At 51.0% G+C, this 25144-nt stretch overlaps 1 pseudogene; it reads left to right on the forward strand.

The window, feature by feature from the left end:
- LOC112590758 (zinc finger protein rotund-like) overlaps positions 1–25144 on the forward strand; it is a 301308-nt pseudogene that overhangs the window by 170067 nt on the left and 106097 nt on the right.

Genomic DNA, 25144 nt, shown 5'->3' on the forward strand with positions numbered 1-25144 from the left:
CATTAAACGTAATTACGAGAAAGCACCACCTGGCCGACCGTTATAGGAAAGTTCTCGTTTTAGGATAGAAAAGAAATGTATATACGCGTGAAGGTTATCGACAGTTTCGACAATTACGTTTTTCATCAATCTACGCGAACGCAACAGGCGGCTCTCTCCGCCTATAAATGTATGTATATATTCGTGTGTGTATCTACGTTTTGTCGAAAATCTACCAATTTTTCGATCCGCCGTTATATGAAAGACGCTTTTTTACTCGCGCTAACTTATCGCTTTTTCTTCGTCCGTCGGCACGCATTGGGATTGCGATAAAATTTTCGTACAGTCTGTGCGTGCGTACGCGCGCGCCGCTATTATTCCCCGTATAAATTCGCACTTTTTCCCTCTTCATAGACACGAAATATAAAGCGTTTCCGTGAATTAATCGCGTTACTTGTTAATTATGGATATTGCGCTGGATTCGCGCCTAATTCAGCCAGACGTAGCGATCATTCTGTTTATTTAAAAGTCAAAATTTTTAATTTGTATAACGAGACTCTCGTGTATGCACACACATGCACACATATACACACACACACACACACACACACGTGCGCGCGCGTTACACGTTTTGCGAGGGTGCACCGTTAACACTCGCAGTCATGCGCTATCATTTAGCGGAATATCTCGCAAAGCTGTACGACTATGTTTCTGTAATGACCATAATTTGCGGAATCATGGAAGCGCGCGCACGCGTGTGCCCGCGCGCTGTATCGGCAAAATAATTTTCCAGCGAGAACATTACTCCCGGCAAATGTACTTGGTGCAGCGGAAAAAAAATTATTCCCGTGTATAATGGCGGCGTACTGGTCGGTTTTAAAAGGTTACCGCCGCCGCGCGCGCATTGAAGTTTTTACATGCCGGGTAATAACTTTTAATGAAAACAAATGGTGGTATCGCTGCCCGGGGGAATGTTCCGCGCGCATCTCTCGTATAACTGTTACAGCGCTGGCTGTTTATACACGGTGTCCTGCATTGTGCATTTCTCTTCCGCAGCGGATCGGCGCGGCGGATTTCTCGTCTCCTCGGAAAGCTCGTGCTCGTATTCTCTCGCGATTTATTCGTCCTCCAGATCGAATATTCTCGCAACCAAGACGACTCGCGCGTCAACGTCTCGCCGACGCGAAGTCTCATCGGGGGGGGGGGGGGACGGGACGCGACCGGACTCGATTTGCGATCTCGCGATTTAATTGATCGGAAGCTCTCTGAGCGTCTGATTATCCCATCTCCCTCTCCCCCTCTCTCTTCGTCTCTTTAGTAACACAACGATCGATGCTTCAACGACGGGATTATTTTGGAAATCGTCGAGGGTATTTTCGTCTTCCAACGCGCAACATCACCGAGGGTGGGTGACCCTCGCCGAGGTTTCCGACGCACCCCGTATATGCGTGCGTTAAGCCCAGGCATGGGGAAAATTCAGCCACCGCTCCGGCGCTCAAACCTGATTCTGTTTGTTAACGAAAGCACGAAATGAACTGACCGTCGGTGTAATGCACGTTGTTTGTATAGCCGGCTGCATTTATCGGCATAATAGAGCCCCTGCGTAGTAGATTACATGGCTATTTCATTCGCGCTTATTCGGAGCGCGCCCACGTTGTTGTTCAATTCAGTTTTGTGTAATTCTAACCTCTCGTGTTTCCACGATTTTGCAATTAGATATTCCGTAAATAGGAAGTGCACCGTCGGCCCATTTGTCGTTTATTTCGCGCGCTCGCGCGTCTGCCCGCGATAGTCGCGGCGGCGACTAGTCCCGGCACGGCGGTAACAATAATTATTGCTAATTGCCAGTTGGAACACAAAACATCGTCATTGTCGTTTGCGGATTTAATATAATATCACAATGCAATTTATACGCTAAAATTAATAGTAGAAACTGCATTGTCACACAAATGCGCCGAGAAATGCTTTATAATTAATTACGACTGTTTTCGAATGATTCAACCGTAACGTGCACGCGCGCGCGCACACTTCGAAACGCGAGCTTCTGACGCTCTGTTCATTATCAGGTGCAAAATAAATATTATATGGATTACGCGCAGCCAGGGACAATCGTATAAATTGCATCCAGCTACAATATCTCATTGTGTGCGCGCGTCACGCGATGCGCGAACGCTACGACCAATCGATAATCGAATGCCGATGTTAGTTATTTCTCATTTCTTTCACTTTCTTTTTCCGGCTAAGCATGACTCTCGTAGTCAGGCGAGCAAACTTCCTCTCTCAGCGATAGCTCCTTTTTTTCTCTACCGCTGTGGAGCAGTAGTGTTCTTTTCGTTTACCGCACCCGAAAAGGTTCTCATTTTGAATCGAGATGTCGCTGTAACATCCGCGTGTCTGAAAGTACAGCGTTGTACAAGTACACTGCTCATTTATACTCATTCACCAGAATTTTTAATTTATACTGAGGCTCTTCTCTTGTGTATGGACCCCCGGAATATCTCAATTATGCACGTAAGTTATCTCGCATTGCGAGACGATAACGATGAAAAGACATCGAACAGCAGTATCTTTTACACCTTTTACCACAGCGGTATCTTTTACACCATTTAACGTAAACACGTGGTCGTCACAGAACTTGGAGACATTTTAAGCAGCCGTGAGAGGGATTTGTAGCGCGAAGAATCGACTATACACGATCGTCGGACTATAATACGTCAATATTATCGCTATTAACGTGAAAGGAAAATTTTTCCATATCGGGAAGCGCGATTAGACTTTGTTCGCGTTAGACGCGTTCCTAACCTCTCTCGTCAGTGATCGAAAGTTCTTGAAAGCATTGTTAAGGCTCGTCTACATTAGCTGTAAGAGTAAGGCTGTAAGGTTGCAAGACACGAAATGAAATATTTTCATTCGCTGACAACTTACGTTACAGCCTTGCAGCCTTACTCTCACTTAGCTATTGTAGACGAACCTTAAGAGTCGTAGAAAATAGCCCGACGTGTAACGCTACAGTTAATTGTCAAAGCTGACGAACGACTGTAGGGATAACGGGGCAAGGGCGAAAAGAACAGAGGGAGAGAGAGAGAGAGAGAGAGAGAGAGAGAGAGAGAGAGAGAGAGAAAGAGAGAGAGAGAGAGAGAGAGAGAGAGAGAGAGAGAGAGAGAGAGACACGATCGGCGATCGCGGGTGGTCTGGAGGGTGGAACGAGAATGGCGGGCGCCCCCGCGTAGCTTCGGGGGTTGCAGGTGGCACAGTAAACGGGCCGGGATCGCCGTAATTACACGACTCTCGCGGGGCCGCCGAGGGAGGAAAATCTGCGAGCAGGATCGCGAGGGGCGCGCGGAGCTTGCGCACGAGGAGTCGCGATGTGTGTGCGTGTGTGCGCGCGCGCGATTCCGAATGGAATTTTTAATCGATTCCGCGCAATTTTCCCTTCGCCCGCGGCCGGCTGCCGCCGCTTCGTCAATTCGAACCACGCGAATTCACCCGGCGTCCCAACCAGGCCGCGCGCGATCCACGATCGTCGTCTACACCCCGAGGCCGATTAACGTCGATCGCTCGATTCCTTCTCGCGCTGGCCAGCCAGCCAAACAGCGCGAACTCTCTGCGGCTTTGGCTTTCACGCCAGGCCACTTCTCGGAGGTGCATTTGAATAGCCGCCGTCGTAAGTCGATTTTAATTTCCTACCCCGATTCGATCCTCGGCCGCCGAGTGCGCGGCCGACCGATATCCTTTTTATGCGGTGGGATGCGCGAACGCTATTCTCGGTCATCAACCCGGCGCGGTGGTTTCCCTTCGATTTTATTCACGTTATTATAACAGCGCTATATGAAAATACGGTATTGTGAACTTGGTACGTATTTGTCGAGTCGTCCGAGTCGTTCGAAACGAAACTTGAGCGCACAATAGCTCGAATATCAGCGATCCGTTTTTACTGATACGATAGGAGTACGTGAAAAAAATGGCGGGCGGGATTCTTGAAAAATATTCGGGTACATAATTGTGTAAAGTATACCTTGAAACTTTCTTCTAAAATATCTTACATCTTATCAAAAATATATACATCTTATCAAAACATCTTATCATACATCTCACGGCCGCGAAGATTTGTTCGAACACATGGGATTTCGAGATGTTTCAACCTCCAAACATGCGACAGAGGGAATGAACATTTTTAAATAAATGCGCGTTTCTTATTTTGTACTAGAGATGTGCGAATCAAGAATTTTTATGTCGGATCGAATCGAAAATCATAAAAATATTTAACATGACTATTAAACATGCAAATAATGACGGAAAATTTTAATATGAAAGGGAATATTGATATTGTAATATCATCTTAAAGTAAATATATATATATATTTAATATATTTAATATATATAATATATATTTAAATATTTAAAGTAATTTATAATTAGGTTATTAATTATAAGTTAAATTAATTGCAAGTTAAAGATTTAAACATACAGGCCCAGATGGCCCGTTTTGTAGCTGATGCACGCAAACGATAATGTATTTGATTCCTACTCGTATTATTCGGATTCGAAACATAGGAACATTTCGGACTCGAGTCGAATCGAATTACATTAGATTCGATTCGAATTCGAATAGTTCGCACATCTCTAGTACCTTGAAACTTTCTTCTAAAATATCTTATCATACATCTTATCAAAACATCTTATCATACATCTCACGACCGCGAAGATTTGTTTGAACACATGGGATTTCGAGATGTTTCAACCCTCAAACATGCGAGAGAGAGAGAGAGAGAGAGAAAGAATATTTTTAAATAAATGCGCGTTTCTTATTTTGTACCCGCGAGACTCGTGAGAATCAGCGAGGGTTATACTCTCAGGTTCTCCCTCTGTCGACTCCACTCACCCTCCTCGCTGTGCAAACAGCATTTCGATATAAACGTCGCTTTGGCATAGGCAATACGTGAAACGAGATTTACATCGTGTTGGAACAGCGATAACAACGAACATGATAACAACGTTTCTCGTTCTAATAATTCCCTTTAACGCGAGCCATGTAATTTTCCTTAACCCGGGGGGCGAAAGGCGTCGAGTTCCTCAGAAGATGATCTTAGCGGGATAATTTCCCCAGAGGCTGCATCACTTTTGTAGGCTGCTTATTATCTTTACCGGGATAAACTCGGTAACGTGTTAAGCGGACGTTACGTCGTAATCATAACGTCACGTTCGCACCTCGCTCTCACGCCGCTTTTCCGCGCGTAACTCTCTGGATTTTCCGAGAGTACGACGGAGTACGATGAGAAGAATAAGACCGACGAGACGACGAGATGATGTCGATTCTTTTTTCTCCAGAAAAGTTCCCCCATCGGTATCCACCGATCACTCGTGACGTTTCGCTCGCGCCTTTCACGTACAGCGTATCGCCTTAAAAATGCGACCGATTTAACGGCCGGGATTAATACAACGTGGCGCGGCGCGCCGTTTTATTTGTCACGGGGGAAGGGGCGAGCGTGCGAGCGCGTCTAGGCTGATAGCCGCACATAAAGCGAACGCGCGATGCGTCGACGGTGTTCACTTCGGGTTGTAAACAATGCGCGATATGCAGTGCGACTCGCGTGCAGTGCCGCCGCCGTTACCGCTCGCTGCATCCCCTTTCGCAACGATAATTCATCGCGCGAACATTTATACGCGCCCGCGGTGTGCGTTCCGTTTTCACTCGTTACTCTTCGCTCGTTGCGTATGCGACACGCTATCGCGCTACCGTGTTTTACACGGTTTTTACACGAGCCGAGATCTATATTTCGCCGATATGCAGGCATCGCACGCGCGCGCGTCTTGTCGCACCACCGAACTTTTTCTCTCGCGAGTCTTTGTACGCGCGCGCGCGCATTGTGCAGCCGGACGCTTCTCTCCGGGCTTCATTCCCTTTTCGCGTCACCGTCATTCTGGGATTTACGATCGTAGCTCCGCGTAGATCCGGCTGAGCGAATTACAATTTCGCGAACGCGTGATGCAAATGCGACACAGTTCTGGAGAGTTATGCGCGATGCTGGTCGGGATCGAAAGTGGACCGCGCAACGGAAGAAGCGTGGAAGGATCTCTCCAGACTTACTCAGCAGAGTATGACAACACATGACGATGCCTCACATGAATATATATCTCTAACAAGCTCAAACTCTCGTTTCGTCATAACGCGCGGTACGTCCATCACGAGATGCCCCAGCATTGCGTACCCGGCCCGCGAATAATTATCTTTCGATTACGAAATGATCACTCTAGGAGTAATTATATTCCATGATGACGAAGTCATGATTCCACGACGTGCAGCTTATTACGGCTCGTCTCGAGTGTAATTCCGACACGGGCTTAATCTTTGTGAACCCACCGATTGGGAACGTCAATCCGCGATCGACCGAGGTGAATCACGAAGGGAAAGGAATTGGACCGGGTCTCGATCTTCACGAAATCTGTTTTCCGCCACGCGCTCCCCCGCGACGCTTCATCGTTGCGTATAATTTCATGCTCGTCACGCGAGTACGAGCGGGGTCGGGGGAAAAAAGGGGCGACCGGATGAACGTGGTGCGTACACGTGTCACGCTGCATACACACACCCGATGCGACGCGGATACATGCATATCTTGTAAACAATGTTCGCGGCATGACTTGTACAGTCATACAACGAACCGCCGCTGCGACCGGATACACCAGTTTTTCGCGACAATAATTCATCGTCCGAACGTTTTAAACGCGAACGCGTCTGCCCACGCATGACGCTGGTGTTTTTCGTCGGGACCCATCTACGGAGTTCTCTTTTTCAAAGGTCAAAGTATGGTTATCCCCGTGCAGCCGGGACACGGGAATTTACAAATTCAAGAGATACATTTTACATCCCGCTCTCGGTCTCGATATTTTCGAAAAGTGACTCGGGAATTTAGAGACGGTGCGCTAATTAAAATACACCTCACTCTGATGTATTTATATTAATTATGATGCGCATACGTGAGGTGCTTTTTTATGCATGAAATTTTGCAACTTATTCACGTGACTCGCGTGGTAATAAAGTTCTACCTCGTCAGGACAAAAGCAGGGCATTGCATTTGATAATAAATGAGAGTAAAAGGTTGAGTAAGCTCGATAGAAAAGACGCGCAACAAAGTGTGCAAAGTGCGCTCACTCATGTTTCGTTTATAATTGGCCCTTATCATTCTATTCTACCTCGTCTTCGTCGTTCTCCGCCTAAGTGCCATCAGATAATTATCTTTATAACGATGTATCGACGCGCTATGAAGCATTCTCGCTCCGCGATGCATCGCTACGGGCGTAATTGGCAATGTCGATATTGCCTGACGGCGGCCAAGAGATCTGCCATGATTGTCTTGTTTTCCTTGCGAATCGATTCCGCCGTTCTTTCATGCGCCAGGCACTTTACCGTTTGTTACGTGTTTGAGCGCGTTGATATTCGTAACGCATGTTTAGATTCTGCGAATTGAAACAATCTCGAAACGCTAATACGCTCTCATTCCAAGCTCCTAATAGACGGCGAACGTAATTGCTTCTCGAGCCGTTTTCTCTGAAATGCTCATCCTCTCTCTCTCTCTCTCTCTCTCTCTCTCTAAATATTGCTCTCATGCGATGGAATTTACGTATTCGTATTTACGTATTAAGATCATACGAACCAAAAGCACGCGCTAACGTCATTGTGATCCGCGAGTCCTTTTCTCACATAATCTCACACTCTGTCGCTGTGTCATCGCGAAGAAAGAAGCAACGAAAGGAACAGCACGACCTTTCCAAGATGGGATTTTAAGAAACTGGCTGCGCTAGGTTTCTCGAGGAAAGACGGGGAAAAAATAAGCCGCACGTTGCATTTCAAGTGTCGATTAGCGTTCACATTGTCTTCAACGTTACGCGCCCTTTGAATTTCGCCGCGCGCTCCATAGCGCGACGGTTAAAGCGCGGCGTTACGGTAATACGACGGAACGGCGGTGGGCGTCGTAGCGAAACGAGACCGCGGAAACGACGCGACGGGGAAGAAGCTGCGCCGTAAATTTCCCGGTGACGAGCGACCGCCGGCGCTTGACGCCGCAAATATGCAGCCGCGTCAAATGCACAAAGCGAGATCGTCCAGCCATCCCGCCTGTCGTAAGCGCCTCGCGCCTCCGCCATTCGCGCTTTAGAAAACGACGGACGAAGAAAATTGCCGTCACTCCGTGAATATCCCTCGCTCTGTCGCTCGCGTAACTCATCGTTCGACCATCGGTCACCAGCCCGGGGAATGCGAGTGGCTTAACTTGTCCGCGCGGCGGCGGCGGCGTCGACGCTTGAAAAAAACAAAAACAAAAAAAGACCTACGATGCCACGACACGAACATCCCTCGGCCGAGCGAATAAATTTAGCGATTGTATCACGCTGAGAGCGCGACTCGAACTCGCCTCGGGCTCGGGTTAAATATCGGGAACATTATTTTCGCGTTACAAGAGCAGGTGCGCGCAGCTGAGAGGACCACCCACGTCGGGACACCGGACTCAAATACTTCCTAGCTCCCGCATTTGTCGTCAAAAAAAAAAAAATTAAAAAAAAACATACACACATACATACACACGGCGCGCACTCGCGGAGAAGACCGCCCCCGCGTCGACATAGACGCGTTCGATTTTTCGCGCTAAAATACCCGCACACACGAGTCCCACTGCGCCGCGCCACCCCGGCGCACTTGGCATTTTTCGATGGAGCCCGGCTCTTTGATTTGTAACCCCAATAGTCTGCCGTAAACGAACTCGATCGATGCGGCTCGACATCCGAAACGCGCGCGCGGCAGATAATCCTTTCGGTGCACTCTCCATTTAGTAAAGTTCGTGATGCGCGCTCTCCGCTACGGGTCGCTTCGATTTTCAGCGCGAGACTGCACCGCGAGGGTGGACACGAAGGGGGGGGGGAGAGGAGGCAGGCGCGTTTACGAGCGCGGTTCGCGTTTTGCGTTATGGCCGAGGAAATCTGCGAGCTGCGTGTGCATGTGCGCGTGTACGTGTGTGTCGCATTCGCACGCACGCACGCACGCACGCACGGAGCGAAAGCTCGCGCGCGCCCACGCGGCCGTGCCGGCGGTGCATATCCGCATTGTTATGGCTACATTTCCGGTTGTTTGTCGTACGAGCGAAGGGACTTGGCAGTACGCCGTACGTGGGCGACCGTGGGCTCACCGTGAGAGCCCTCGTGCTATCATGGCGCGCACATAATGCCAGCGCGGCTGGATGTCCCCTGCTCGACTTCCTATCTATTCTTCGCATCGACAACGACGACGATTCGCGTCCTGAAAGCCTGCTGTCTCTCTCTCTCTCTCTCTCTCTCTCTCTCTCTCTCTCTCTCTCTCTCTCTCTCTCTCGCTCTCGCTCTCGCTCTTGCTCTCGCTCTCGCTCTCGCTCTGTCTCTCTCTCTCTCTCTCTCTCTCTCTCTCTCTCTCTCTCTCTCTCTCTCTCTCTCTCTCTCCTCGCGATTTCCGATACACCTTGGGACGCTAAACGGCACGATCGTTTGCTTTTGCAGGGGGAGGGGGCGGGAGGCTTCTTGAGCGTTCGCCAGATCTATGCATTATCGTTCTAATAGGAATACATCACGGACGCTGCATCGCGTTTGTCCTTCTCGCTCTCGGAGACTCTGGTGTATCGCGACGCGTTATCTTTGCCAAGACTGTCTGTGATTTATTCATCTTGTTTTTCTGTCTCTTCCTCTCCCCCCTCTCTCTCTTTTTCTTTCTTTCTTCGTCTCGTCGCTACGAGAAAAGATATGTGTCGACGAAGCGTGATCGCCGAGAAAACGAAATCGCGATAATCGTTGCGCGTTTGACGTAAATAATCGCGCGTTACCGGGTTCGCCGTTTATTGGAAATTCCGGATCGAAGGATGCTGATTAATGTACCGAAATCGCGATCGCTCTGGCATGAAATCGCGACCGTGTTCGCTTTTCACTCGGTTTTTTGCCGGCTATACATCGCTCTCTCTCTCTCTCTCTCTCTTTTATTTGCGCACAGCGCGAAGTGAAATTCAATTTGTCAATTTGCATACGCGCCGGAATAAAATCTATCAGACTTCCGAGGGTTGTAGTTTCCGTTTGTTATTACTTCTTCCTAAATCCCGAACGGTCGGTTCTGGATGTCATCCGGGAGCGGCTACGACGTGGCGAAAAATCGCCGGGGAAAGGTCATACCCCGTTAAAATATCTGCTATGATAGAATTATTTTTAATCTTCGCAAAGTCAACATTTTTCACCACCGCTACGTCGTCGCAACCATTGCCTTTATTCCGCAATGTTCGTCCAACGTCTCTATCCGTCTCGTTCCGTCGCGCACTTTTCAACCCCAAAGTGACGTCTCGCGCGTCGTCCGACGGCATCCTTGACCGAATATTTTCCCCCCACGGGGATAGTTGCAAACTATCTCGCGAGCGCGCTCGCGAGATATATCGCGCCAACTTCGTCGTCGACCTCCGGCGCGAACTACTTCGATCTTAAACACAATCTCGTGTTCCCATCAATCTCCGACTTTATCTCGTAGCTGCTCGGCGCGCGATGGAAATATGCTCCTCCTTGAGAGTTGACGTTCCCGAGTGTTAACGTCGAAACTGCGGGAAGCGTAAAGCATCGGCTAAAAGATTTTTTCAAAGCGCGCAGAAGCGCGTAATCAATGAGGACGAGCGCGTCAAGGACGAAAGAGAGAGAGAGAGAGAGAGAGAGAGAGAGCGACGAATCAACAGGGCGTAATAAAAAGGTGCTCTCAAAATACCCTTCAACCTTCAACTGCGTAAAAATTCACAACTCGAGATTGTCTCCCACGTTTATCAGCTGCTCTGTCAAAGCACGTTCCGGGTGAGCCGTGGATATTTATTCAGGTGCCCACGAGGGATTTTCGTCCTTGACCGAGCTCGCGTAACGGCGAGTATCGTGAATGACGTCGATACAACGCGATGTGCGCGTACGTACACCGTCGCCCTGCTTCCCGTTGGAAGAGAGGGAGAGAAAGAGAGAGAGAGAGACCTCCGCCGTATCCATTACCGTAATCTTCCGCCTTGCCGAGCGGGAACGCCGGATCCCGACTTTGAAGCTTTTTGCTTTGAAGCCTTTTGCTGCCACTAGGCGAAAGTCGAATCGGAAAGTCCTTCCTTCCGGTGAACTTGAAATCGATTTAACCTCCGCCGCGTTCCCCCTCGCTCCCAACTCCGTTTATTCATTATTCACGACAGCGGACGCTCTCCGAAAGAGAGAGAGAGAGAGAGAGAGAGAGAGAGAGAGAGAGAGAGAGAGAGAGAGAGAGTGTATCTCCTCGCCGGTAACGGACAGGAGGCGTTCAGCGTGCGGTACTCGACAACAAGAGAAGCGATTAATCGCAGACGCGCACTTGCAACCTAGTATGCCTTCTTCCATACGAACGGTGATTCTTTTCTCAGGGACTATAACGCACAAATGTCCGAGCGGATTCGACGAGATGCGACGTTTTGCGACGGCACAATCCGCGATCATCGTGCCAACGCGCGCGAGGCCTCGCTCAGCCGTATTCCCGTCGTGGCGCGCGAGTCCGCCATGTCGGCCGTGAAAAAAAATGAAAAAAGGAAACAAAAATACAGAGAGAGAGAGAGAGAGAGAGAGAGAGAGAGAGAGAGAGAGAGAGAGACGAGAGACGAGAGCGAAAAGCAGAACGGACAAGTTTTCGCGGTCGCTAAAATGGGAAAACGCTGAGGTTACGGCGCGGGCGTCGGCATTGGCGGCGCTCGGCTATTGTTTCCGGCAGCAGGTGCCATTTTCGTGAATGGCACAGTTATCGTGCATTCTCTCCGCACAGCCCCTTGCGCGTGGCACGTCGGCCACGTGCATGGAGGCAGAGAAGCGAAGGGGCGAGGGGACGGATAGTTGCGTGGTGGCTGGGGCGGAAAGGAGAGAGGGGTCGCCGGGTTGTTATACGTGGCCTATTCAGGGATGTTCGTGCGTCCTGTTCAAAGACCCATTACGAAAATGACCATTAAAATAAATTACTCTCGTCGCGCGAGGCGCAACATAGAGCGACGGTCCGAGCGGCCGCTATAACGTTCGATAGCCGCGAGTACGTGACGCGGAAATAGTCGGCGTCGGCGGTACGAATCAATTTACGTAAATAATAGTACGGCTCGCGCTTCGACCGCTAACAATGGGAAAATTCGCGCCGCGCCGGATACACGGGCTCGCGCTCGCGCTTGCGCGCGCGCCCCGGCCATTAAATCGGCCGCGTCGCACTGCGTACGTGCGGGGGCGCGTGAAATTTTCGGATTTTAAACGCCGCCTCCCCCGGGCTCTTCCCAAAACGCGCTGTCGAGGAGAGTGACGAAGCGTGTCGCGCATCGTCGGAGAAGCGTCGATACTGCTCGAAACGAGTCCCCGCGGTCTCGAATTGTTCGACAAGTTCACGCGAGATCACGCGGAGATTCCTCGCGCAAATCATCACTTTGTTTGTTCGTGCGAGCGAATCTCTCCGCCGATCTCTCTATCTTCGTCTTCCGCGTTATGACAGATCGCGAGCGTATTTTCGCGGAACCGATCGCGCAGACTTCTTTCTTTACTACGATTGTGCATAATATTTTAATTAAACGGGAGGCTGGCTGTATCTCTGTCTGTGTGTGTGTGTGTGTGTGTGTGTGTGTGTGTGTGTGTGTGTATGCTTGTACATACATTTTGCATCTATATAGATATGGATCGGAATTAAAACCAATGTTTGTACTAGCGATGCGTTACCTTTGTACAGACGGCATTTATGCCTGTTCCGGGTTCCACAAATATTGCCAGTAAACTTTGTTTGTATCAGTATTACACTGATATTTTTAATTCCCGCCGGTTTGTACGGATCGGCCGACTTTCCTGTTTACGAGAACCAACAACAACATCTGTTATTTTATATTTATGCCCATCGCAAACACATCTATGTTTGGTTTTTGCGTCGCGTGCGTTTCGCCGAAAAACAGTTTCCTTTTCTATTTTTCTTTTTTTTCCCTTTTCATTGCCAATGCGACTGCATCGGCGCAAGTATATTATATTTGTGCATCGACTTCCTCTCTTACGTAATATCGCGACTAGCGTTCTCCGGGCTTCGCGAAATAACAGACGTTACGTTTCATCGCGAAAAGCGCATTTGTTTCTTGCGCGAAAATTGCTTCGTTGAGTGTTGTTCTAACAAAGAGCGTATACATATACATATAATATATATATATTTTTTTTTTTCTTTTTTCTCTTTCTGTCGATTTTCGCATGATAGCCGCAATCTATAATATAAAGTTTGCCGAAAGCGAAAGTTTAGGATTTAGGGAATGGCGGGATAATTTATTATAATTTATCGCAACGAACACTATAATCCTATTTTACCGTGCTAATATCAACTTATCGCGCGGTACAAAACACCAGACAGCTTCCATCGTATCCCGATATCGCATTGCGCTTTTTCCGACTATATCATTATTACCGCGTTTCTTCGATATTCCTTATTATATCCGGCAGTGTATCGAAAACGATACGCGCACGCGTCCGCGTGAGAAACACGCGCGACGGTAATTGAATCTCTTCGTTCCATTAAAATAATATCTCAAACAGTTCCCGCAGTTCACATTCTCTTTCTCTCTCTCTCTCTCGAGTCTGTGTGCGTACGCGCGTGCGCGTGCTTGTGTTTTTTCTACCGGAATTCCGAGCGGGTGGAAAGATCTATTTCATTCGCATTCGTCGGGAATTTTCTATCCTTTGTTTCACCGTGGCGTGTCAGATAGTGCCTTCCTCGCGAAAGTCAAGCGCGCGTTTGATGGTGGATAAAATGCCGGTACATCAAAATCCTTTTTCGGCGCGATTCAGCAAATATTGACGCTCGCGAATTGAAATTTGCATCGACAGCGAAATTGGCAAAATATTTCCGCTCGTAAAATAGCGTTTGGCGGCGGCAACGGCGTTGGTCGCAGCGACGGAGGCAGCGGCGGCGGCAGCGGCGGCGGCGGCGGTGGCGGTGGCGGCGGTCGCGCAGAAACGAGACGAGAGTCAAGAGGGACGCAAGAGAGCGAAAAGGGAACGAGGGTCTTCCCTCGGGATACCGACCGGACGAGGGAAAACTGTAGCCTTAAATTTAATATGACGCGTGCTGCGATCGATTCGGACGCGCCTTCCGGCCACTCGTACTCCGCCAATCGAATTCCACGGCAAATATTATGCGGCTTCTCTCTGTGCTCCACGCGCGCGCACCCGTCGCTTTCGACGATTTTATTTAGCGAAACGAATCCCCCATCATTCATTCCCCATTCTCTCTCTTTCCCCCCCCCTCTCTCTCTCTCTCTTCCTCTCTCTCTCTTCCTCTCCCTCTTCCTCTCTCTCTTCCTCTCCCTTTTTATTATCTCTGCATACACGTTTCGTGCGCAGAACGAGAGGGTCGTTAGATTCTCATAAAATATATATGGAATATCGGAATTACCGTTACCGGATTCTTCCGTAAAATCGAGGTAGCGCGCTCTCGCAAGAAAAAAAATAAAACGAAGCAAACCATTAATAATTATCATCACGCGCATTGAGCTAACAGAACCACGAAGCTCCGAATCTGGTTTTTCTTTCTCTTCTTTTCTTCATGTCATCTCATCGATCCGCCTCTCGCTAACGACGAAAATCGATCTTCGATTTTTTTCAGGGTCCGGTCGGAGAGGTGGGCGTGAGGCTGCCTCTACAGTCATTACATGGATACGGATCTGTGTTCATGTACTCGGCGTCCACGAGCCCCGGGGGTGGAAGTGGCCAAGGCGGCGGAGGCGGGGGTGAGGTCACCCTCCGCCTCCGCGAACCCGAGGACATTCCAGAAGATGTCCTCGCACGCCTCGAGGACACCGCCACCCTCTCCATCTCTTTTCAAAGTGATGCAGTGCTGAGGCTAGGGGCGGCTGGCACAGGTGAGTCCTCCTTTTCTCACCGCCTGCTTCCTCGCGTTTGCTTGCTGATCAAACATGAAACGCGCCGGTAACAGCGGCCGCGTTTGTTGTGATATCGCGCGGGCAGATGGTTAGACACGAGAGCTGCTGCGCAATCGATTCTAAGTAATTCTAAGAAAACAACGAGACACATGCGCGCGCCGGTAGACAGAGTCGCTTGGATATAACGAGATTTTTGTCAGACGTGGAAGATATATATATATGTATATATATAAAAACACGCACAGACGCGCTTCTCTCCAACGTTTTGCGTATTGCTCGCGGATAAATAATCGCGAAATATGAAGATTACGTAAGCGGCCGACTTCTCATCGAAATTTATTCCCAAGCTTCCACGAGTCAAGATCGAGCCGCGGTTTTGTTTATTCGTTTCCCCTCCGTCGTGATTTGTTGCGCGACGCGCAGCTAAAAAGGTTCGCCGCCCCGACTACCAGTTCGCGGCGTAGCTGCTAATAAATAATTGGCTTTGCGCGGCGCATAAATTTCCGCCGGCTACCCCCGGATTTATTATAACGGGTCCGCCGCCGCCTTCCTTCCCTCCCTCCTCCTCCCCCTCCCTCTCCCTCTCTCTCTCTCTCTCTCGTATTTTTGGGATCGCGTTTAATTCCCGCGTTTTCGAAGAGCAGAGTCGCGTGGTCCGAGTAGATTAGCCGCGCGGTACCCGCAACCCGTGTGTGCTCTAATGCAGAATTATTTCGGCGGATCAGAGAGAGAGAGAGAGAGAGTAATCCTTACTTTATGCGATCACAGCCGAGAACTCTTTCCCGGACAGCCGGAACGATCCACTCGCGTCGCCGATAATCGTCCTTAACCGTGGGCGTGATCGATGAAGCCAATTTCGACACGATCGGAAAGCTCGGTCCTACTCGTAATTGATGAGGCGCTGCAGCCGAGTTGGAATTTTGGTTCTACCATCAATCCCGAGTACTTGATGGGCCGATACTTGAAGAGTCAATGAAGAGCGAAGAACCTTGAGACGTAACATTATACGATTTTCTATAGATGGTCACGGTCTCTGCGTGATCTCCGCGATCGTGTGCGGGAACGCTTGAATCGCACGGCTTGGCAAATTGTTTCACACACTCTTTGCTATAATGCCAAGACATACTTTATGCTGCACCGTAACATTTAATTGTCGGATCCGTGTGAATCCGATGGCATTTACCGCGTCCGTGCGCGCGCGCGGATTTTTGTTCTAGTACTGACAATCGAGGGTCGGATTTTCCAGACACGCTGCGTCTGGAACGGTTATTGCTACCTTCTCTGAACACACAGCGCAGGTGACTGTTCGGGTCGGGTCGTTCGTCGAAGACGGAAAGCAGCTGAATCGCTGATATCGACGCTTAAACTCGCAAGCTCTCCTCCCTCTCCACGCTCTCTCCTCCCTTGTCCCGGCTCCAACCGGTTTTCCGAAGCACGAAACTTTTAGACTTTCCGTATAGTTGCCATTTTCCATTCAGCCGGAACATTCATGTTCCCCTGCCACCCTCCGAGTAATTCTGCTCCGTCGGGTCTCTCTTTACGAGCGGTCGCCGATACGGAAAACTTCGGTTGGAAAATTTCCGCGGAAGGCACGCGGATTCCCTGGATGTTCGAGAGGATCGAGAGTCGCAGTCGAAATCCATTCCGGTAATCAAGGATTATATTTCGGAGCCTCGGAGACACGGGCCGCACGCGGCGGATACTTTGTAGAGAAAATTCCGGCGCACCTATCTTTATACACAAAGTGGCCCCGGAACTCGATCGCCCTTTCTCCCAGCTCGGCTCCTTTGACGAATCTCGGAGTCGATCGCGAAAGTTTATCTTGTGATATCGTCTTCCCCGTGAAAAGGACGCTCGGGCAACGGAGAAAGACGGTCTCTTCCCTCTCACTACGGCTCCGCTTAAAATTTCCAACATTTTCGATCAGTCTGCCGAGCCCGAAATTGAATGTAAAATGGCGATTTCCCTCGCTTATCGCTTATCGCAGGAGGCATTCCGCTTTGCTGTATTATCGCAAAATACGCGCATCGTCGACGATTTCGCGGTCTTGGAAATCCAATATCTTCGAGCCGTCATTTAAATCGTGCTTATCTATTTGCTCCCTTCGAGTTTGTCCGCAATGTTGCTTCGCCGATTTTCGCTTTCCTCGACACGCCAAGTCCCACAAGAGAGCGTGCCGTTCTCTCTCCCTCTTTCTCCTTCTCCAACCTGCCGAAGTTCGTTTGACATGATCGTACCAAAACCGTTTATCATATCGATCTTCGAAAAGAGAGGAGAGAGAGAGAGAGAGAGAGAGAGAGAGAGAGAGAGAGAGAGAGAGAGAGAGAGAGAAGGAAAGAGGAAAGGATGTCAACCGTGCCGAAAGTCCATCGTCGTCGATGCGAGCCACATACGACGAGAACTTGCGATACGAAATACGACAGTATTGAAAAAGAATCGAAAGTTCCTTTTTTCGTCCAAAACGGGCCGTACGTCACGTCGCGAGAAGGATTCGCCTCCGCGGAAAGGCGATTCAGGGACGATCGGGAACGTTAACTTCCGGACGATTTGTCAGAACCGAAGAACCACCGGGCGCGGCTCTCGCCCACACGTCGCCATAAATCCCGGATTTTCATAAGTTTTTCTCTCCCCGTCCCTCGAGCTTCCAACTAGAGTAGCCCCTGCTGCCCCCCGGACTCCTACCCCTCGCGTACGTACCCCCTGCGCCGCTCCCCCCCCCCTCCCCGCGCATTCGTATCGCATCCCTTAAGCGCCAGAATCGATCCGAGATATATCCTTCGCTCGCCTTTCTCCTTTCGTTCTTGCTAATGCCGCGGAATCGCTCGGCTCTCGGGAAAGAAAGACGGTGGGGGAGATTTATCGAAGTTGCGGCTTGTTACGGAGGCTTTAGACTTCCGGCAGAAGGAGGACGGCGCTCGGTGCGCGGCTCGAGCCATAGCCGTGGCCGGGACGGCCGGGAGAGAAGAAGAGAGGTGCTAGCGATTGATTAAGAGGGTCGTTTGTGCCAAGGAAATGCTACTTGAAACGCCGCCGCTATCCGAGCCCATTCTCGGGCACGCCCGTTCCGCGCCTTGACTCCTTCTTCTTGCGGCACCTATCCTCGCTCACTCGTTCTCGTTCTCGCTCTCGCTCTCGCTCTCGCTGCCGCTCTCCTCCCCCGGGATGTTCCGGCGAATCACTTCTAGACGATAAAGGCGACGGCGGGGCTGCGGGATTGGAGTAGCCTGACTCGCATTATTACCGAAATCAGGAAACTTTTCGGTGAGCTCTAATCCGTGATAAAGAAGAAGAAATCGCAGCTCGGAAAGAGAGATCGTCGAGATCGCCCGTCGCGGACGCGTGACGCGCCGGCGACAACGTGGGTGGTTTTACAAGTTGAGTATATGGGACGCTGATAAAATCCCGAGAATGGATAAATAAACGCATGCGCGGCTCGAAACTCCGAGGACGGAGTCCTTATCCAGGAGCGCTCTCGCGTTTGTTCCGATTCGGACGCATTTGCAGGGGTTCCGTTCTCAAACCTGCGCCGGATAAGACAAGATTTGACAAATAGCTACAATATCCTCGTGGAGCAGCGCGGGTCAAAGGGCCGAAACCATTCGGTATCGATTATCGGCGACCTCAGTCAAAGTACCACACGGTACTTAAGCGCGACAGTCTGACGCTGTAATAGGGTTTCCACACAGTAGTACGACAGTATCAATAATCAGACGCATTGAAATTAATCCGAGCCGTTTGCCGGCTATAATCGTAGCACGGAAGCAAACCGTTAATCATCCGGAAGACGACCGACGTGACGTATCCTCGCGTTGACGACGTCAGTATCGAGTCGGTATCCGGCGCGCGCGCCGGATTCGCGCGTGAATATTTTTCGTATTATCGAAACGAAGAGAACGACGGACGGAACTTCCCTCCAAGTACACAATTACAACTTTCCCTCCGTGAATTTTGTGCTCGCGTTATTATTTGTCGAGATACGTACTCCGGCTGATACGTATTGTTAAGAAACTGCAAGGAGGATCGCCCTGAGCTGCGCGCTCGAAATATGAATGTGGACGAAATTGAATTTCTGAAGGGTAGCGTAATGTCCCTTCGATGAAAACCAAGCGCGCCACCAAGTTTGTTTGTTCGTGCGTGGCGCACGAGGAAACGCGTACAATTGAAAATATATCGTAGGATCTTATTTTTCCGAACAGAACTTTCCAAGTCGCTGCGTCTTATTTTCGTCTCTCTTGTGCGCGATAGTTGCGCACCGTCCGTTGCACACGTTTTGCGAGCGCCTGGCAATCGCGGGGGTTGCATTTTAACAGAATGCGGAAAAATTCTTAATATTCTTCGCATGTACGCGTCGTATATCGAGCTTAACACCTCCTCCTCTTCCTCCTCGTTCGACTTGGTATTTACTCGCGGATATTCGAGCAAATATTTAATTTGTACGCGTAATCGAGTCGGAAAGAAAGAGAATGCTCGACGACGACATGTCGAGGACTCGCGTGACCGCGCGAAACCGCGTGTGCAAGTACGTGGATAAGAACGCTGAAACGCGTGTAATACCGGTGCGGTAATACCGTAAACCGGAAAAGAATGAAACTAGGCGCAATAAAGGAGCCGGGAATACTCGGCGAGCGCGCGGGGGGGCAATAAGTCTGAAATATGCCAGCGTTTTATTCCCACCGTACGAATACTCGCGCGAGGAAAGGCGACCGGGTGCGGATGCGAATGCGGGGATGCCAGGAAGGACCTCGGAAAAAGAGACGAAACGGAGAGAGAGAGAGAGAGAGAGAGAGAAACGGCGGATTTTGCATGGGGAAAAAATATCTGCGGTGTACACGGCTTATACACGGTGTACACGACGGCAATGCGGGAGTATGCACGCGAACAATTCCGCGGTAGCGTGCGCCACATAAATAGAGATGAGAGAAAGAGACGGGTGACAGGAAAAAACGCAGGGACGAAAGAGAGAGAGAGAGAGAGAGAGAGAGAGAGAGAGAGAGAGAGAGAGAGAGAGAGAGAGAGAGAGAGAGAGAGAGAGAAGGCAAGGGGAAAGGGAGAGAGTGAGAAAAATGGGGAAAGGTATGTACACGCGGAACTCGGAGCGGGAAACTTCACGGCGAGAGAGCAATTCTCGTTATAACTTCGGGGCCCCGCGGAAACTTAAACTGCTGCGAGCCGAACATGCAGAACTTTCGGCCGTTTTCCTACCCAGGACAATCGGACGTCTGCCCTTTTCCTACGCCTTTCTTTCCTCCGACGACGCTCCACAGTCGTCGCCGTCGTCGTCGTCGTCGTCGTCGTCGTCGTCGTCGTCGTCGTCGTCGTCGTCGTTGTCGCCCTTCTTTCACGTGGAAATGCTCCTTTTAATATTGTCCAGGGAACGCCTCGAGTAAGTTCCATCCCGGGTATAAGTGCCCGCGACTTTCGGCATAAAATGCGTGCGCAGCACGCGCTGGCCGTGTAATTCGAACTTTGTCCCATAAAACACGCGCGTAAGAGGTGTAAATCAGAAATCGGGACGAAGACCGGCGACAATTTGTTCCCCGAAAAGTCGTCTTGTTAAAATGTTCACGAGGGTAACGCGAAAGAGACGACTAAAACGCGTGAAACTCGCAGGATAATTCAGGGATTTTTCGTAACGTTCGGTCTCTCCGATCACTCGCGCCCTCCACTTTTTCGAATGCACACACACACACGCACGCACGCACGCACGCACGCATGACCGAGCGAGCGGTGACATGTGTGGGGAAACTATTTCCGAGAAGGGTAGCAATATGTGCCAGGTGAGTCTTAATCAGCAACATACGCAGCAGCCCTTCACGCTTCGTTAAATCCATACAGATTTCACATTCGCGCGGAAACGCTGATTCGGCTTTAAAATCCCCGGCGATCCGAATTTTCTGCGCTCGCGAAACGACCTGCCGTCGACGTCGCCGCTACGGCGCCTGAAATTTTCGCGCTTGTTTCGCTTTGATCCTTCCCCTCCTCCTGCTTCTACTTTCTTCCTTCCTTCCTTCCTTCTTTCCTTCCTTCCTTACTTTCCTCGCTAGGAAAGCGACATGCAGTCCGAAACCCGTTTCGACATCACGTTCTGCCTCAACAACCTGCGATCTACGTCCGCGGAGAATTCGTTTAGCAGCCACGTTGTCCACGCGCGCGCGCGAGCGAGTGCAGTTCATTCCTCACGAAATTGCGTCACGTGTCCCGTGGAGTGTTATTGGCTTAAAACACCGATTCTTCCGTTTACCGCAACTGACCGAGCAAATTGTGCCGCGACGATATCCACCACCGACACTCGTTCAATCTCGACTCGAGTGCCCCCGCAAACTCGAAAATCCCGCCGCCGCTGAAATTCGTTTGCGCATAACGTGCATACGTAATTTTTCCGCCGCGATATTTTCCTGCGGAACAATCGCGAGACGAACGCGTGTTCCCCGCGAGCATTTGGCGACATACAGAAATCAGCGCTCCTATGTCTCCCGCTGTATGATTCTCGTCGCTTGTATATTCATTTCGTTCTACAAGAGCAGTTTCTATTTTTCCTTCCTTCCCCTTTCCGTGTTCCCACCCCAGAATAAGCGTCGCGACCGAGCTATCGAACATCACCGATCGACCGTCAAAGGAATGGTAATGATCTCAATTGAATTTCCCCTGTGGGAACGGGTCGATTTTAGCTAGCTTAGAATTAGAGCGGATAACCCGATCCGCTTGGAACGATTCACGATGTGCCATGAATATTTATTGATAAATGATCCCGTGTGCTCGCGCGCGCCCGATCATACATTGCGCATCTATCTATATTGATATATCGCGCGCCATGACGAGCGGGAGAGCGGCGGCTCGTGGATGACAGCTGGGCCTTTTAGGGCTGGAGAATGCGGTGCATAGTAAAATTGTTGTGATATCCGGCTATGTGACGCTGATCCCCGGGCCGCGGTCGCGGACGAAACTACGTAAATTATGAACGCTGTTTGACTCCATGCCAGCTACACCCCATAACCGGCAACTGCCACGACCCCGAGTTTGCACGTGCCCGGTGTACGTGGTGCACAGACGCATACGCGGACACGGGGCTCGGAGCGCGCGCACGTGCACGGAACTGTAACCAGGCGGAATAAATTTTCGCGGCGTCATACACGCCGCTATGAACACGAGCGGCTGGGGAGCGAGACATTTTTCCTCGGAGACCGACGGCGACGACGACGACAGTTACGCGGACTTGAATTCTTATCGGGAGGGGGCAGTCGCGAACGCGCGCGGTCTTCCAGCTACCCGCCAAGCGACATATAAACTCCACGCGATATTACACTCATATAGAATTCGCTTTCCATGTTTTTTCTCCTTCCGACTCCCTGCTCCCCTCCTCCTTCTCCTCCTCCTCCTCCTCTTCCCCCCTCGATCTCTTCCCCTGTCCACCGGTTGGTAGCGATATTAACCCTGGCTGACACATATTAACCGCCGAGCGTGCGATGCGATCGCGGAGCGCCCAAAGACGGTCTTGCTTTTTCCGCGCGAGCGGCTACGTCGCGCTTTTTCAGCGGCTTTCCTCCGTGTATTTTCCACCCACGGCACGAAGTCGAGCTACAGAAGCGTCGCGCTGGTCGAGGAATAACAAGGCCGATACGACGAGTTAGGTAAACCAAATGTTTATCCGCGATACGGCTACATCCATCGCCGAGCGAATGGACGGACGGAACGAACAAACGAACGGACGAATCGATCTTGCCCACATCGTGGACGGGCGCGCGCCGCGCGTCGAAAATAATAAAAGAACCGACGGAGCTTGCAATTTATACCGTGGTGGTCCGGCGTGTGCACGTCTCGCGGAGCATCCCGGTCGATTCGCCGGTGTGTTGCCGTGTGAGAGATAAAGGCGCGCCGGGAGACGAGCGAGCGAGCGAGCGAGCGAGCGAGAGCGGGAGCGAGAGCGAGAGCGAGAGCGAGAGCGAGAGCGAAAGCCGACCCGTATATTCGGGCTGCGCTTTTAGCGCCGATCATGCGCGCGGTCACTAACTAAAAGGGATCAAAGGTCAAAGAGCGCGGCTCTTCGCCGCCCCGACGTGTCAGACGCGTGTTTTTGCCACCGCGATTACTTTTTACAACGGCGCTTTTCATCGAACCTCGATATGACCGCGCGAACCGCGCGACTACATCCGTTCGATTTCGCGCGCGGCGACGTGACTCGCGGAAAACCAGCCGCGACATCATCGGGGTGTCTCGATAGCGCGAGTCGCTGCCGTTGCCGTCGAGCTTTCTCCCCGGAAAAAGTGACGGTTGCAAGCGTTCGCCTCGTTTGTCCATTAACTGTAATTACTATTGCTCGCGCAAGTCGCAGGATAGCGACATGCTGCGGCGGAGGACGAAGCTCTCGAGAAAATGCGGCGAACGTGCTCGTGTGTGTCGTTCGCTCGCCGATACATAGCGTTTTTGCCTGGCGACGCGATAATATTGCTTCTTCTAATTTCCATGTCTGACACACATTGTTCTCTTTCTCTCTCTCTCTCTCTCTCTCTCTCTCTCTCTCTCTCTCTCTCTCTCACTCACTCGCTCGCTCGCTCGCTCGCTCGCTCGCTCGCTCGCTCGCCCTTCCTCTTTCAGCGGGCCGTTATCAGTATTTTTTCATACACCTCTTATTTCTACAGGGACGCGTGCACGTTCGCACGAGCCTGCACCGTATCTCATGTATATTTAGTTAATATTTTAATATGCAAATGCGGCGGGCGTATCATTGACTCGCGCGCGAGTCCGCGCCGCAGAGGCGAGTCATCGCAGCTCGTGCTAGGTCAACGTCGCGACGGATTATCGAGTTTCCTCGTTATTAGAAGAAAGCGCGACGTCGTCGTGTCGAAGGGGTGGAGGGGGGCAGAAACGACGGGGAGAGGTCGGGAGGAGCAGATTCGGATACGGTGGGCGTAAAGGACAGGCCGCGTGCGCGGCCATAACGCAGCGGGAAATTAGTCTGCAAAATTTCGCCTGGGATTACGTCGTAAATTAAAGTTTGTACACGCGAGTGAATCCGCGCCGCTCGCCCGCGTCCTCCCGCGGCCTTTTGCTACCTTCCCTTTTTCGCCACCGCCGTCACCGCCGCCGCCGCCGCCGCCGCCGCCGCCGCCACTCACTGCGAACGAATTCTTCTCTCTTTCGAGTTTCGACGGGGCGGAGGCGCGCGTCCCCGTTGCCGCGAGATTAATCCGAAAATAACGAGCTGCACGCAAAAAAGATTCCACCCTATGCATCTCCAGCGCGCGGTCCCTCGTCGCGCGTCAACCTAAACGTCCGTCATTCGTTCAAAGGCGCATCGACGTGCACGGCGTGGCGCATGTATGCGCTCGTAATTATGCGCGAATTTGCTCGCATGTCGCGCCACACCCACTCTCTCGTCGCATCCACGCGGAATTTTAATCGCATTACTTTCGCGCCCGTGTCCATTTCGCTCCAGTTATTCATATTGTTATTTCACGTTTATCATACTCTACTTGGTCGCGATTACCGCCCAGCGTTTCCTCGGCACAGTGTGGCGTGTTTGCGAGGATGCGATTGCACCGCGGCCGCACGATTCGACGTCGGATTAGTTTCGAGTCAATCGACGTCGGGTGTTCGCGACGCGTACGCGCGATCAGCGGACAAGCGGACGGATGAGTAAAATGAACTTTCAGAATTAGAGAATGTCGCAAGGAAGATACGATACGCGTCTCGACGATTCCCCTGACGAAGACAATTTTGTCGTTTCAAGTCGCGACGAGACCCGCACGCGACGAATATTTTAGCCGGCCGACCGCCGAACGATGTTCGCGCGATCTTCAAACAGATTCCGACCGACGCGGGAGCTGCTTGCCAGTTGGTTACAGATTGCCGGTATTTAGCGCGGTAGCATCGCCGGGTCAATATTGATACGAGCCGCACGGCGAAACTGGAGACTCCTATCCGTTTGTGCGTCCTGGATATTGAATTCCATCGTCCCGATCGCATCCTCCGGACGGTGGACGCTTGCGACGACCCGGTCGCTACGACGACAACGATCGGCAATTCGAATCGGTGGTTTATCGCCGCTGGAGCGGTCGTTAAGTTCACAGTCCGCGGGGAACGGCGATCTCGCGATTATCGGATCGATTTGCGCCAAGTCCCATGATGGCTGTCGCGCGGAAATTCTCCCGAGTACGGTGACGGAGCTTGTCGTCGTCATCGTCCTCGTCCTCGTCCTAGTCGTCCTGCTCGTCGTCGCAGTAATCATACGTTAATTACGTACA

The sequence above is a fragment of the Harpegnathos saltator genome, unplaced genomic scaffold (assembly GCF_003227715.2).
Source record: "Harpegnathos saltator strain DR-91 unplaced genomic scaffold, Hsal_v8.6 scaffold144, whole genome shotgun sequence".
Taxonomy (NCBI): domain Eukaryota; kingdom Metazoa; phylum Arthropoda; class Insecta; order Hymenoptera; family Formicidae; genus Harpegnathos; species Harpegnathos saltator.